A 14,641-nucleotide genomic window follows, 5' to 3' on the forward strand; every position below is an offset into this window, starting at 1 on the left:
TAAATAGTAGAGGAAAATATAGTAAGGCAACCCGAAACCCGAATATTGGGAGCTGAAAATTTTTTTTTAACTCATGGTCAACGTTCAAATCTACGGTCAATGCCTAAAACGGGAGCAGGCCAGTACCAAGCAGTCGCGTGTCTACGGACGAATATTATTTATTTGTACGTTGCCAATTCTCTTTTTCACGTATACAATTACGAACCGACTTATATCAAAGCAACCCATAACATGCTTTTCCTATTAAGCTTGAATGGGCGTGCGTCATAGACGGACTAGTGAAATCCATGGTCCCTTCAATTCCATGCGCGGAAATGATGCTTTTATCACCTACGATTAGGTCACCAACCATTCCACACACAACACTGCCATTTAACTTAAATACAAGTTTTATTTCTTCACATTAACAAAAAAAAACTTTAGCCCTAAATTATACAGGATCAAAATCCACAAAGTGCCCGCAACAAATACCTACAAACAGGGATTAAACATACAAACAAAAACCACGATTAGCCGACGCCAATACAAAGTTACTGGACGGCTAAAATGAATGATTGTTTGAAAATCAAATCAAAGCGTGTTTTGGTTCCGTTCGTCGAGAGCTTTGTGCTATTAGCCGCGACTGTACCTGTCATGTCATTGTCCCAACCGATATAGAGATTTGATTTGACATTGAATTGTAATTCATACTGACGTCGAGTGTGAATATGCTGAAATTCACTTGACATCGCTTTTGAATTTAATTTCGTGAATGCAGTATTATGTGATTTCACTTTATACTTTGGTTTGGTTTCGGTAGATGTTTGAGGAATATTTATTTTAGTGTACTTTAAAGAATAAAATGCCACTTCACATAATTTTCGTCACACGAGTATAGATTCTTGGTTTCAATCAATAAATTTAGCCTATCAAGATCCACTGGACATAGGCCTTTCCTTAGTTGCACCACAAAGTCCCGTCCTCGGTTTGCCGCATCCAGTCTAAGCAAGCTACCTTTTTTATTGAAAAAAAAATTAAATACAACCTTGTACTTTCCTTTTTACACACATTGTACTTTCAATATAAAATAAGTCCAAACCAAAAAATCTCTACCAAATTCCAGCTAACATAACAAACGGTCTAATAATCACATGTCCGAACTCAGTACAAACACGCTAGACCACAAATTGGCATTAATATTAGCCTACCTAGACATTCCGCACTGAAACTCAATAACCAAACGACCATGACTAAACTGTACCTAAGTAGATAGGTACGTACCTAATAATAATATACTGTCGTGTGTGTACGACACAGATTAGTAAACGAATGGAGTGATTCCGGTTTTCTGAAAGGCGATGATTTGTTTTTTCAGGCTTGAAGTTATATTTACGATTTTTTATGCTAGCTTTTCTGGATACAATATTTTTTATTATTAAATGATGTAACTGTTTACTCACGCGTATTTATCGGGGTAGCCCGACTAGTTTCGGACCCAACCGGAGTCCTTAATCATGAGCAGACGCGGCGGGATCGCGAGTCGCGATCATCATTTAATAATGAATCATTCTCACGACAGTTACTATCAAAATACAATATTTTTGCTGATTGTTTTCTTTATTTTATTCGTTTTATTCGTTAAGTATTTCATATTATTCCTTGTATTCTCAAAACAGCCGTCAGAAGGAAAAGGGGTAAAATATGTAGTAGAAATTAAAAACAAAGTAGTCAGTTCACTAGTTTGTCATTGTACCCAAAACAGGAAAATAATTTATGTAATTTTGATCCAAAAATATATCTCGAAATAAATGTACCTCTGTCAGTTTACTAGTCTGTGTTGTCCACGTAATGCGGATGTTTCCCGCGCTCAAGTTAAACTAACTTCCGCTTCCGGTGTAATCGCATTTCCTTTGTTTCTGGCCGCCGGTTGAATTTTGTTAGCTAAATATTTATATAGGAACTAGATTTATCGCTTAAGTATATTGAAATAATGTTTCTAATAATATCGTTATTTATGAAATCTTGTCTACAATTATATTTTTTTGTGAAAGCAATTTCATGTTTGGTTTTTTTTATTGTTTATGAAACAAAGTTTCAATCTTTTTACCTATTTTCCAACAATTTCCTCACTAAGATATTCAAAAATTGTGTCGAAGGAAATTTCAAAAAAAATATCGTGTGTGGATCATAAAAATGCTTGTGCCTCGAACCTATGACACGCCACGTCAGTGATGTTTTATTGACAAGTTATTAATATAAGCGTACAACAAAATTTAGTCATTAAATTAAATAGTTAATTCTACAGCGAGACCAATTAGCTCTTTATACTATCCACACGTACATCCAATAGAAAACTAATATCATGTGCATTCTGAATGAATAATTAAAATAAACAGCAGACTAGGTTTCACTGTTAATATCCTCTTGAATAAAAAATACACATTCTTATGAAATATATTATTATTGACTACTAATATCAATTCTCTACAAAAACCAACGTCACTATTATAGAGAAATTTTACACGAGCTTATCTTGTTATACACCTGAATGTTCAGAGCCCTACCACGATATCCCAAAGCTTCGAGAGCTTAAACACTGCTTTTGTTAATATATCGAGCTTACTCAATATTGCATTTAGACATTCTGAAAAAAAAACCTTCAGAATTGTGTCTCAGTGGCGGTTTCTGCCTTTATGTATCTACAGGACGTTCTTTTTTTACCTTTGACAACTTTTTTTTTAACGAAATAACTGATGTCTAGAAAATAATTGTGGTATTTCTTTTATTTTTTTCTTTAAGCATATGATTTAACCTGTCATATTCATAATCTTGCAAACTTTAGAGCAAGGTGGTAACGCATTCGGCTTCTGCTATTTTTTTTTTCAATTAGCGTTTTATAGTTTTATTACTAATGGATGGGGTTTGTTTTATTTTGTCCCAATAAATTTACCCCACGAATTGTAGTGCAGGTCGCAAGGCTCGCCACGCGAATATTTATGACATTATCCGTCGAGCTCTTGTTGCCGTCGGCGTACCTGCGGTATTAGAACCTAATGGTTTGGTACGCGATGATGGCAAGAGACCGGACGGTATGTCTTTTGGGCCGTGGGGGCCGAGTGCCAAAATGCTTTTTAAAGAGCTAGCAAAGCGTCTCACATGCCTCACACGCGTTGACACTTCTCGTGTCCCAAAGGCTGGCTTTTACCTAGCTCAGAGGATTAGTATTGCCATTCAACTCGGCAATGCTGCCAGCCTATTGGGCATACTCCCAGCCGGCAGCGATGCCGATGAATTTTTTGATGATTGATTTAATTATTGCTTAAGTTTTTTTTGTATATAGCAAATGATTGCTTAGATTTAAATTACATTATCATTATATTACCAATTATTTTGTTTGTTGTTAAATTAATAAAAAGCATTCTAATTTTTTCCACTAACATGATTTTCACTATTTATACCCAGTCCTCATCCCTTTGTCACAAGTCCGACAAAATATTTACAAGTCTAGAACAATAGTTTCAGCATATAGTAGTGGTCCATGTTTACATTTGAACGGGGCCCAATCACGCGAACGCTTCGACACGTTACAATAAGATAGCAACGCCATTGTCGTGTATTTTGTTCATATTGATGCTGCTATTATTTTGGAGCGCCTTCCGTCAGCTTATATTGTTGTGATAATTGTGTATTATCTCTCGAGATTGGTTTGATATAAACATGCTTTATATTATGTTACATTGGTGATAATGGGAGTTTGAAATGTTATCTGTCTGTTAAAGCGAAACCTGTTAATGTAAGAGCTTAGAATTCTCCTTCTGCCTCTCAGAGTCATATAATTGTAGAGCGGTATCTTTCTTTAAAATTTTACTGTAACTTTCGTGAGAATTATTCAAAACTAAATTATGCAATGGATTACGCGTATTTATCAGTATTGTTCTTCTAGTTTCGGACCCAATCGGAATCCTTTATCGTGAGATGAAGCGGGGCTAGGCGAGCGAGTCACAATTTCTTCCTCACTTGAAAAATTTGAAAAATATGATTCTCAAGAAAAAATAGTTTTCTCAGTTGTACCTATAGTTTCATAGGCTTAATTGTTGGCACGGTTACTGGTCGCTTTTTTGTAGGGTATCTTTGGAAGAAGGCTGTTTTCGTTGGTTGTTATGTGATTTAAACCTTTCATTATTTCGTTGCCAGGGGATTTTAAGATAGAGCGGTTGTATCATAAAGGTTTATTATACTTTTTTCCGTTGTACGCTTAATCTAAGCTTGTGGATATAAGTATAAATAAAATTAAAGCTTTTGATTCACGCTATGTTCGATTAAAGGGGAAATAGTACTAAATCTGTCATGATTACATTTTAAATTAGAATATATAAGTTATGATTTATACCTGCCCTGTTTTTTTTCACATTTTCCATTGTATCTTCGTTCTTATTAGTCGCAGCGTGATGGTTTGTAGGCTAAAGCCTTCCTCGATTAATGGTCTATTCAACACAAAAAGATTTTTTCAATTTGGACCATGTATTTTCTGAGATTAGCGCGTTCAAACAAACAAACAAAGTCTTCAACTTTATATATTAGTATAGATATACATAGATGAGACACATCAAAATTCTGAATAAATAGTTTAAATAATACATGATACGAAAAATCTTACGGACAATAGCCTTACCGTTAATTAATATAACAGTGCCATCCTCAATCACAAGAAACATAAAATCAAAACAAACGAAAATCACAGCATCGTCGAAAACCAAATGAGCAACTGCAGTGATAAGTCAGTAATTCACGTCTAGCCATTACTATTGAGCATCAGCTGACCGCAGGTGGCAAGTAACAGGGAGCCTACCATCTACTCTTAAAGTTATATTACTGCAAATGTGTGAAAGAGATGCCGCTCTTCGCAATACAGCGTGCTATCTCGCTTCCGCCTTCGAAATAAAGTTACTTTAAAATGTGGTGGTATACCGCCTGGACTAGGTAATAGAGCGCAGATGGCTTTTAGCTGAATAGAATGTGTGAGCATGTTATTGGCTACCTCCGGTGTTATTCATGAGTTCAAATACATTTCCTTTTTGAAAGTCCTAATCTGGAGAAGCTGGAAAGATTTAGTTGGAAAAGAACATTTTAAAATATTTAGTTTTTCAGTTAATCTTAGTAAAAAATAAAATAATGTGTTTACTAGTAACTGTTTAAGTGAAAAATCAAATAAAATGAAGGGTCGGCTTTAATGGAAGACCACTTTAAACTTAACATTTAATAGATACAATTTCAACAAACCACTACTTTTTTCCTTATTCATCCTCGCTTCACTGAGAAAACTAACGACGAAAATTTAAGTGAAAATACTATTTACATACGACTTTAACATTTTGTAAAAAAACCTAGCAGACACGATACCCAAAAAGAAAATTATAATTACAGTAATTATATCCTCATTTTTCGGCTTTCAAAAACAATTTCGTCCCTAAAATTAATATTGGTCACTTCACGCTGGGGATAACGGAAATCTGTTCCAAAGTAAACAGTTTAGAAGTCACCCCTTTGTCTGCCCACTCAGATTTAAATTTGAGACACCTCTACTTTTTAATTAAAAAGTCGTTATGACGGAGGTGAACCTTGAACGGATTAAATCAAGACAAGGATCGGTTGTAGCGAAACAGACAGCGAACAATGAAAGGAGGATTTTAAAAGTAGTTTCAATTAGCTAAGAAAATTAAGATAAAAGATTTTTTTTCTTGTGAAAGAAATACGATTTTTCTACAATTTTATGTCGTTACTTTCTCCTGTGTAGGTATTTTGTAAACACAAAATCTGAAAATAATTAAATCAAAAAATATTTGACAGAAAATTTAATAAAAAAAGTACTGCCTCGATCTATTTAAGTTCGTTTGTATCTACATAAACAGGAAACACAAACAGACCAGCCACAAACAATAAACAATAAAAAACCAAAAACGACCAACACACCATCAGTAATAATATCGTTCAGGAACAGTAAACATAGTTGATATGTTCGAATAAGTAAAACTGACCACAGTCCGGCACTGATCCAGCGTCCCATGAATTTAGATTGCAAGTTTATTCCAAGTTCAAAATTCATCCGATGCGCTCACATCGTCATGTATAATTTGATGTCGGATATGCTTGACATTCGTCAAACTCATTGGTGAACGGGTTGACGTATTACGGACATGCTGGCTTGGTTCGGGATTAGGGAAATCTTGATGTGTCTAGTTTCGATTTGAGACTTACAAAAGAAGAATTGAAAGAAGATTGTTACTTAAATGCTTTCAAAGAAGGATGAGATATCTTTGCAGCACATGTATTGGGAATTTTAGATCCTTTCCGAACCTCGTTATATCGAGGGTGTTCTGACTACTGTTACTCCTGACTAAACTAAAGAACATTTGCCGGCGTGCCCTTATAACTCGTATATAATACCTACCAGCACATAAGATGACCTACAATGCAACCATGAGCTTTTTACATTACTTTGACATTTGCTTTTTCACTAGTTCAGTGTAACAAAAAAGAAATTTAAAAAACTTCTTTTGCAATAAAATCTACTCAGTAGTTACCTATCCACATTTTACAAAACTGTACCGGCGTATTGAACAGATCTTTTTTGATCAGCCGCTACCTTCTTCGCTTTACCATTAACATAAGGTCTATATTCTACGACAATTTATCATACATTATGACGTCACCTCGAGTGTAATCACTTCGCTTGAACTCGAACATAGACTCACTGACATGTCAGGTCGATCGCTTAGACGGTGTATAACTAACACAGGTATTGCATTCTACTCAGAGTATGAATAGGACGAAGAGATTAATACACTTAAGACAGCTATTTTGTTTTTACGGAGTTAAGTATAAAAAAATAATAATTTGGTACGGTTAAAAAAATATCTTTAATAGATCACCGGTTTTTTTTTAAATAACAATCACGATTTTACACGGTATCTTAATATCTATGCCCCACAAAACCTGAGTATCTACAAATTGACAGCAATTTAATAAGTTCGTAGATGTTTACTTATACAATAAAAAACAGAGTAAAGCTTATTTTTTATTTCTCCACCCATTTAAGCAATCATTAAACTACTACGTAAGCCCTTCTACTGTTGATTAAACGAAGACTTTGAGTTACTATTCAAACCTAAGAATTAAAAAGTTTATAGCAAAAAACTAACGAGAACAAATTGAAAGGATCTAAACATAAAGGTAGAAAATTAAATTAATTTAAAACTTCATTCAAGATTTCTTTGAATTCCGTCTGAAATCTCAGTGGATGTCAGACGTTTAACAAAGAAAACTCAAACAAAAATATTAAGAAAATTTTCCAGAACATTACTGAGAGAGAAAACTTACATTCTAAAAACATTTACCTCTCGCCTGCTGGGTATAAAGTTAACTTAGCATTTATGAGGCTAACGTCTCAGTTATTGATATAACCTTACATAGATCAAGTGTTTTAATATGTATTTATGGAATATATCGAACTCTAATTATCTCTATATAATGGGTTTAACTTAATAAAGATTGCTTTTAAAATATACTACTTAGGATTTTTTTTAATGTCGAATTACAAATACTGTATTTGTGTGTTTAACTGAATTTGAGGTGAATGTAGAAAGAGGAGTAAGTCCATCAGTGGGTGGCTGAGCTGCGTACGAACATTTAAGCAAAAGATCGCCAGTCAACGATATGTATTTATTTCAAAAACTCTAAAAATATCAGCTAAACGATCTATCAAAACTCTAAACCAAATAACTTTTAAGCCTTTATAGTCTTGAAATAATTCATACTCCCCCGCTAGCTGTGTAGAGCACCTCCTTAATGCTATCTAATAGAACATCTCAAGTGCCGACTCATAGATATTCAGAGTATGCTTTGACTCCTAAATCAAATAACAGGTTTCGTGCTGAAATTATGTGTTTATTATATTGTAGCTCGTGCATGATTCAATTTGCGCTCTGTTCGTGTAATAAATCGTTTCTTTTGTACAATAATGATATTGAGTCTTGAGGATTTTGTTGCTGATTTTATTTGTAAATGCGTTTATATTTATTGCGTTAAGAACGTGCGCTTGTAATCTGTCAATAATTTTAGTGTTTGGTAAACTCAGTGAATTTATGTATGCCTTTATTTATTCATTTTAACAAAAAGATTGCGTGATGTCGATCTAAGTAAAAAAAATAATTAAGCAGTTAATCTGTTCATGTAATAAATAGCTAATTACCTGCCTTGTATCAAATTAATGCCCTGAAAAGTATTTCTATAGCACATCAATATTTTTTCTGGTGTCAAATGCAAATAAAATTTAATGAAAAAATTCGCAGCATAGATATTCTTGTTCTTTCTTTTCTATATGGCGATATCTTATACATTTTACACTTACCTAAAATTATCAATAAACTAGTAAATTCATCTAAAAGTTGTTTCTTGAAACGCGCAGCTTTGGAAACATAAACTTCTTATAAATAACTCAATCCAACTGTCATTAATCACTATGATATCCATCAACAAACTATATAATGATACAAAACTATAATAAACTATTATATTCAAAACAAGGTAAGTGATATCTCTAGTGTAAATACTCTAAAACTTTATTAAAAGTTTTCTACGTGATCTTTTCTTTCCGTAGTACACCGGAAAGTACGCTTTCAACATAACTCCGCCAAAAACTTTCAACTTGTTATAACGTAGTGGGGAAGTAAACAAACGAAGTCTGAAAATGCAAAGATTTTGTCTCTTACCCTATAAGGAAAGATATATTACGGTTAGAAAAGGATTTTCATCTTTAGCAGCTTTAAAGCAATATGTTTTAAAGTAAATGGTTATCATTTGTCAAAATATGAAATTAATAAATGTCTAAGAATAAAAAACTTTTGAAAATAAATAAATTAAAATCTTACAATTTTAAATGTTTCAAAAATTCCTCGACTAGAATGACCACATAGAAACAACCTGAAGATCCACACAAGCGTCCTCACATTACCCATTACTAAATTCACTTTTATCGTTACTGAATAGCCAAATTAAAGTGACAAACAAAGGTGCTAACAGATCAACAAACATTGCGATTAAAACAACGATAAACACTTTTCTCTTTTTTCTTTTACCGAAATCAAATATGGCTGCTTTAAACAAAGTCACGGAAATTATAACAAGCAGTGGTATTAAACATTTAAAACATTGTAACATAAACGTTGATTAACGTAAATAATGTCCATAAATACCTGAGCGTTGTGCACAATAATTACTGCAGAATTGTTACACTTTGTCGCCAGCATAAAGGCTGCATCTAAAACGACATAGTAGCAAATGTTGCCAACTGTTCAACACGCCTGATAATCATTAAATTGGTTTACGATGCTGTTGCATTGAAAGTTTAGGGCGGTCAATGTTAAGATGAGGGTAACACTGAGTGTTTTTATTCTGCTAGTAGTTCTGGTAAACTTTTAAAACTGTTGCCCAAGTCTGGTTACTTACAACAGAGACAGATGGTCAGACCATTAACAATTTGTCTTTATAGGGTTCCGTACCAAAAGATAAAACCGGAACCCTATTACTGAGGCTCCGCTGTCTGTCCGTCTAATCGTCCGTCCGTTTCCACCTGTCTGTCTATCCGCCAATCTAACATAAACATAAAAAGCAGCTGTGAAAATGTTCATAGATGACCTTTTCTGTCGTCACTATAACAAAAAATAGGGAGGTTAAGGTGAGCCTTACGGTTAAAAAAATTGACGGGTGAACATTTTTTAGCCTAAGCGTACGTAACACTCCGTGCTCAGCAAGTAACCGCTTTTCTTTAACTTCACTTATAATTTTAATGATACATCAGACTTCTTATGGATATTCTTATAATCATTTAGCGATAATATACTATCACAATCAATTACCAAGTTTCTAATTTCAATGCATCCACATCAGTATCTCCAATCTAATACACTACATAAATGAATACGTCAACACAACACTAATCTTGGTATCGTGCCTCATTTCCCTGAACTTTGGAGGCACGTGACCAATTTAACTAGGAGACGGCAAGACATACATTAAACATCGTTCAAACTATGAGAAGGAACTACAGCTTTTCCATAGATAATGATAAATATAATTCCTATTCTGATCTTCTTACCTTCTGCCTGCCTGAAAAATGTCTGCAGCTAACGAATTGCTTAAGTATAACCTTATTTTTATTACTATTCCAATTAGGATGTCAAGCTTTATTACTTATATTAAAGCTATTCAAAGAAATGCGTTATTTTGGAAGATTTAGTAGCATTTATCTAGCGCTAGTTCACATGATTTTTTAAACGGATACGCGCTTAAAATGCGATATTGATAGCTCATATCAAGTATGCTGTCGTGGAATACTTATTGCTAATATTGCAGTTTAATCTCAAAATAAGGACTCACAGTAAACAAAATCTATTTACCTGAAACACTTGAGTACAGTTTTAGACAAAATACATTTAGCTCTTGAGTAAACTTCAGTGTGTAAGCACACCTTTATAACTGATTTTGTGCTTGCATGTACCGCTAAACTACGAGAGCAAGTTAGCCCATAGCTTAGTACTACGTTCAGTGCATTCACTGAACCAGAATAACAATGTATTCTTTAACATCTACTAAATAGAACAGTATGTTGTTAAACGCAACTTTATAACTTAATAAAGAACTTTGTTCATTTATCAATTTATGTCTTCAAACAATTTAGTGTGACACAAAATGCGGAAAAACAACCCTTACTAAAGGGTATCGTGTTGCCTAGGTAACTGGGTTGAGGAGGTCAGAGAGTCAGTCGCTCCTTGTAAAACACTGGTACTTAGCTGAATCTGATTAGATTGAAAGCAGGCAAAGTAACACAATAGTTTGGAAAAGGAATGTCAAAATTCGGAAAGAGGTATACAAAGGTGATGCTTGCTTTAAAAAAATTGTTCAAGCAGAACAGCAAAGGGAGAGATAAAATAAGAAAAATAATAGACTACAGACTGTGTGTAGTAGCACTTGTTTTGGTAAATGTGCGTTTTCTTAAAGATTCAAAAGTTGTAAGAGGTTTTATCTAAGATTATATTTATAAAAAAATATTCTCATGTACAATAGCCAAATGTTATCCAATATTTTATTTAACGTATGACGCAAACCTTTATCAAATAAAAGTCTGTTTATAAATATCTCTTATTTCAATTTAACCCTAAAATAGAATATTCTGAAGCCGTACAAATAGATTTGAGAAATATACACAAGCGAGTGGCAATATGATTTCAACACACAACATATAATAATATCGGAATATCTTTGATCCGTTTAATCTACCTCCGTAGAGTTTGTTTGCGGGGAGAGTATTTGAAAAATATCAATTTGTTAGCTAACACGAGACGGTTAGGTCCCGGGGTACGTGACCGCAATAACAACGAATTCGGAACAGATTTTGAAGAAACAACTTCCGAGACGCGACATTGATAGGGTTAGAATATGCGGAAAACAACGTGAATTATTTATCATATTTGTTTAGGACTGGAGGTGGCCTCGACGATAGTAAAAAAACAAAGAATGAGTGACAGACTGTTCGTTAGTAGAGTTCTGTACCCAAAGAGCGATTACTTAGGATTCGCTGTCTGTCCGTTCGTCCATCCGTCCGTTTTTCCGTCCATCCATCACCAGGCTGTTGCCAGTTGAAATTCTCGCTGATTATATCTTTATGCTGTCATTGTCAAAACAATAAATTGAATATCGAGGGTTAGCAATGTTTGAGACAGTCATTGTTTGATAGGAGACCGCTTTTATATTTATTTTTTCCATAACTCTTGTAGCAAATCCGACTCAAACTTAACCGGTTATTTACCCTTCCCAGGTTTTATAACCCACTTCACTGTCAGTTTATAGTTTTAAAATTCACAAGTTGTTCGAGCACAATATATTTAAATAATATAGTAGTGATTTTGGGTGAACACAAAAACAAAAAAGGTCAATTTTATTTGTAACCTTGACGAAGAAGTATCGGTCAAAGTTGGAGGTTATTTGCAAAGTACTTCAGGGGTAGAGTTAGTTCAGGCATGTGTAGGTAAGTTGAATAAACATAATTCTATCAGTCAAAAACAGTTCACTTAAGTTAATGCTTAAGTTTATTTCAGTAATGCATAACTTAGTCCTCAGAAAACTATTGTGAGAACGTTATTCAGTGGTTTTAACATGTTTGTGACTGTGTTCATTTAAATTAATTCATAAATAGATAAAATAAAACGATAAAAGAGCTTTTTAATGAAGTTCACTAAAAATGGTCAAGTACAAATGAAACTCGTGACACTGAAGGGTTCCGTACAAATAAGACATAGAAAAACAGATTAAGTATTCCATTCAATTGTCACTGCTGTGGTAGGGTTTCGTTTTTACCATTTGGAGGTGTAACCCTAAAAACTGAGTATAGGTAATCCACTTGACTAAATTATTGTTACGTGACAATGTACAAAGCACCAATAAATTCTCTTAAACAATCGTTTTATTAGCCTTAAAGACGATTTCCCCGTAATGTCCTGTGATTTTCCCGACAAAGAGTCATCTGAAACCAGAAACTATCTAAAAATAAATATTTAATTAGCCAATTACTGGCCACTAATGGGGAAAACGGGCATATAAACGTGAACAACAGAGAAAATGAGGTAAATCTGATATCTTTGAGGAAGGACGTTTGTTTTTCTTTTGTTTTTTTGGTCCTTATTTGTTCTTATGTAAATTGATGACGAGTATCTATTTGTAGTTTGAAAATGATTGTACATTTTAATAGAAATAACTACATTAATAAATAAATGAATAATAAATAAATAAATTATGTTCTCAATATTTTATCGTTGAAATTCCAAAAAATGATTAAAACCAAATTTCGCTTAATATCTGAAAAAATATTTTTGCATATAAATAATTATTCGTACAGAATTTCTGGTATAGGAAAACATAACAATTGATAAAAAAATTATAGATAGACAATCTAGTATGAAAAATATATACGAGCCGAGTCTTACACCTACTAAATACGCATTTAAATTTTATATACATCAGTCAAGCAGTTGAAGAGTATAGTAACTAACATTGCGTCCCAAGAATTTATACAAAAGGTTACCGTCAAAATATTAATTAATTAAAAATAAACTGATATTTCTTTAAAATATTTTTGTTTTAATTTTAGTTATGAAAAAACCTGTCAAAAAAAAAAGAAAATCATAACTACTCTATATATAAAAAAATATTCAAGTGCCAGTTGCAATAAGTGGGCGCAAAATTTAATGTAATGTTTTGAAGGTTATCTTTTGCATAAAATTCAAACATACATGCATCAAAATGGCAGAGTTTGAATGATCATTACGTTGAGCCCCGATCCTTACGTGATCGTTGAACGGCTGAAAACGCAAGCATTCAGAACATAAGCCTCTACGTTTCAGTGTGCGCCTTCAAGATAAGTCACGTTTTCATTACACTAACTTTGGATTAGCCAACATACGCTTATAGACGTACGAGCATCACTACTGCAGAATTTAAACTTAACAATTATGCTAAATTAGGGATTCAAAATCTCTTCTACTTGAAATTTATAGTATATTCTTGTTGCACTTACAATAAATAGTGAAGATAAATAAATATTAGACACAGTTAAAAGAAGCGTACAATATTTTTAAGGTTCTATACAAGGACTTTTTATCTAATTAGATTTTTTTACATAGTTACCTACACATTAAATATCTTATTACCAAACAAAAGAATATCTGATAGCTTAAAGCTATTATTTTTCTTATATTTTCATAAACACGCCTGTGTACCCCTTATTTGATAAAATCAAAACATCGTACCACTTCAATCTTCTTCCACAAAAAAACTTGCGGTGCCGGGGGTTCCGTACAAAAAGGCAAAAAAAAAATGTATCAACATGATTTGACATTTATGACCTTAAAAACCTCTGCTTAACCTCGATCATTAATTTTAGTATTTTTAACATACCAAAAGAAATACATCATCCTTCAAAATTTTAACGGTGTAGCTTTAATGTTTCATGAGATACAGCGCGGTGAGGGATCGACAGACAGGCAGACGAACAAACAGCGAACCTTCAGTACATGACTTTAAGTTTTGCCCTGTAGACTCGGAACTCTAAAACACAATGATATTCGGTGCTACTTATAATTTTTCGCAAAACAATAGCATTCACAAATTCTCCGTCCAAAGCGAAACGAATCCAAAAATCCTCTGGGACTATCAATGTGAAGTGCTAACTTATTTATATCCTTGTAGTCTTCCCCAAGAGAGGAACAGAGCTCATATCATAAAGTGGATAAACCTGGCTTCATAGTGCATATACATTTTTAATAGACTATGCAATGGATGCTCGAAAATCGCTTCAGATGAACAATGGATACCGATGTTCGTTACTGAGACTAGTTCATCAGATTGATCTGGCTTTCAGTTAACGCTGTATACAGAATGCTATTTAGCTTAAATACGTTTGATATTAAGGAATTTGGTAATGCGTTTGGATGTTTAACAGAATTACGTAATTTTTTACCATTGATGAAAGACGATCAAAATATTGACGAATAATTATGGACGAATTGGGGCATTGCTCAATGCTCAAAAACTCCATATGGAGAGAGGTTGT

Source organism: Trichoplusia ni, chromosome 14 (assembly GCF_003590095.1).
Source record: "Trichoplusia ni isolate ovarian cell line Hi5 chromosome 14, tn1, whole genome shotgun sequence".
NCBI classification, from domain to species: Eukaryota; Metazoa; Arthropoda; class Insecta; order Lepidoptera; family Noctuidae; genus Trichoplusia; species Trichoplusia ni.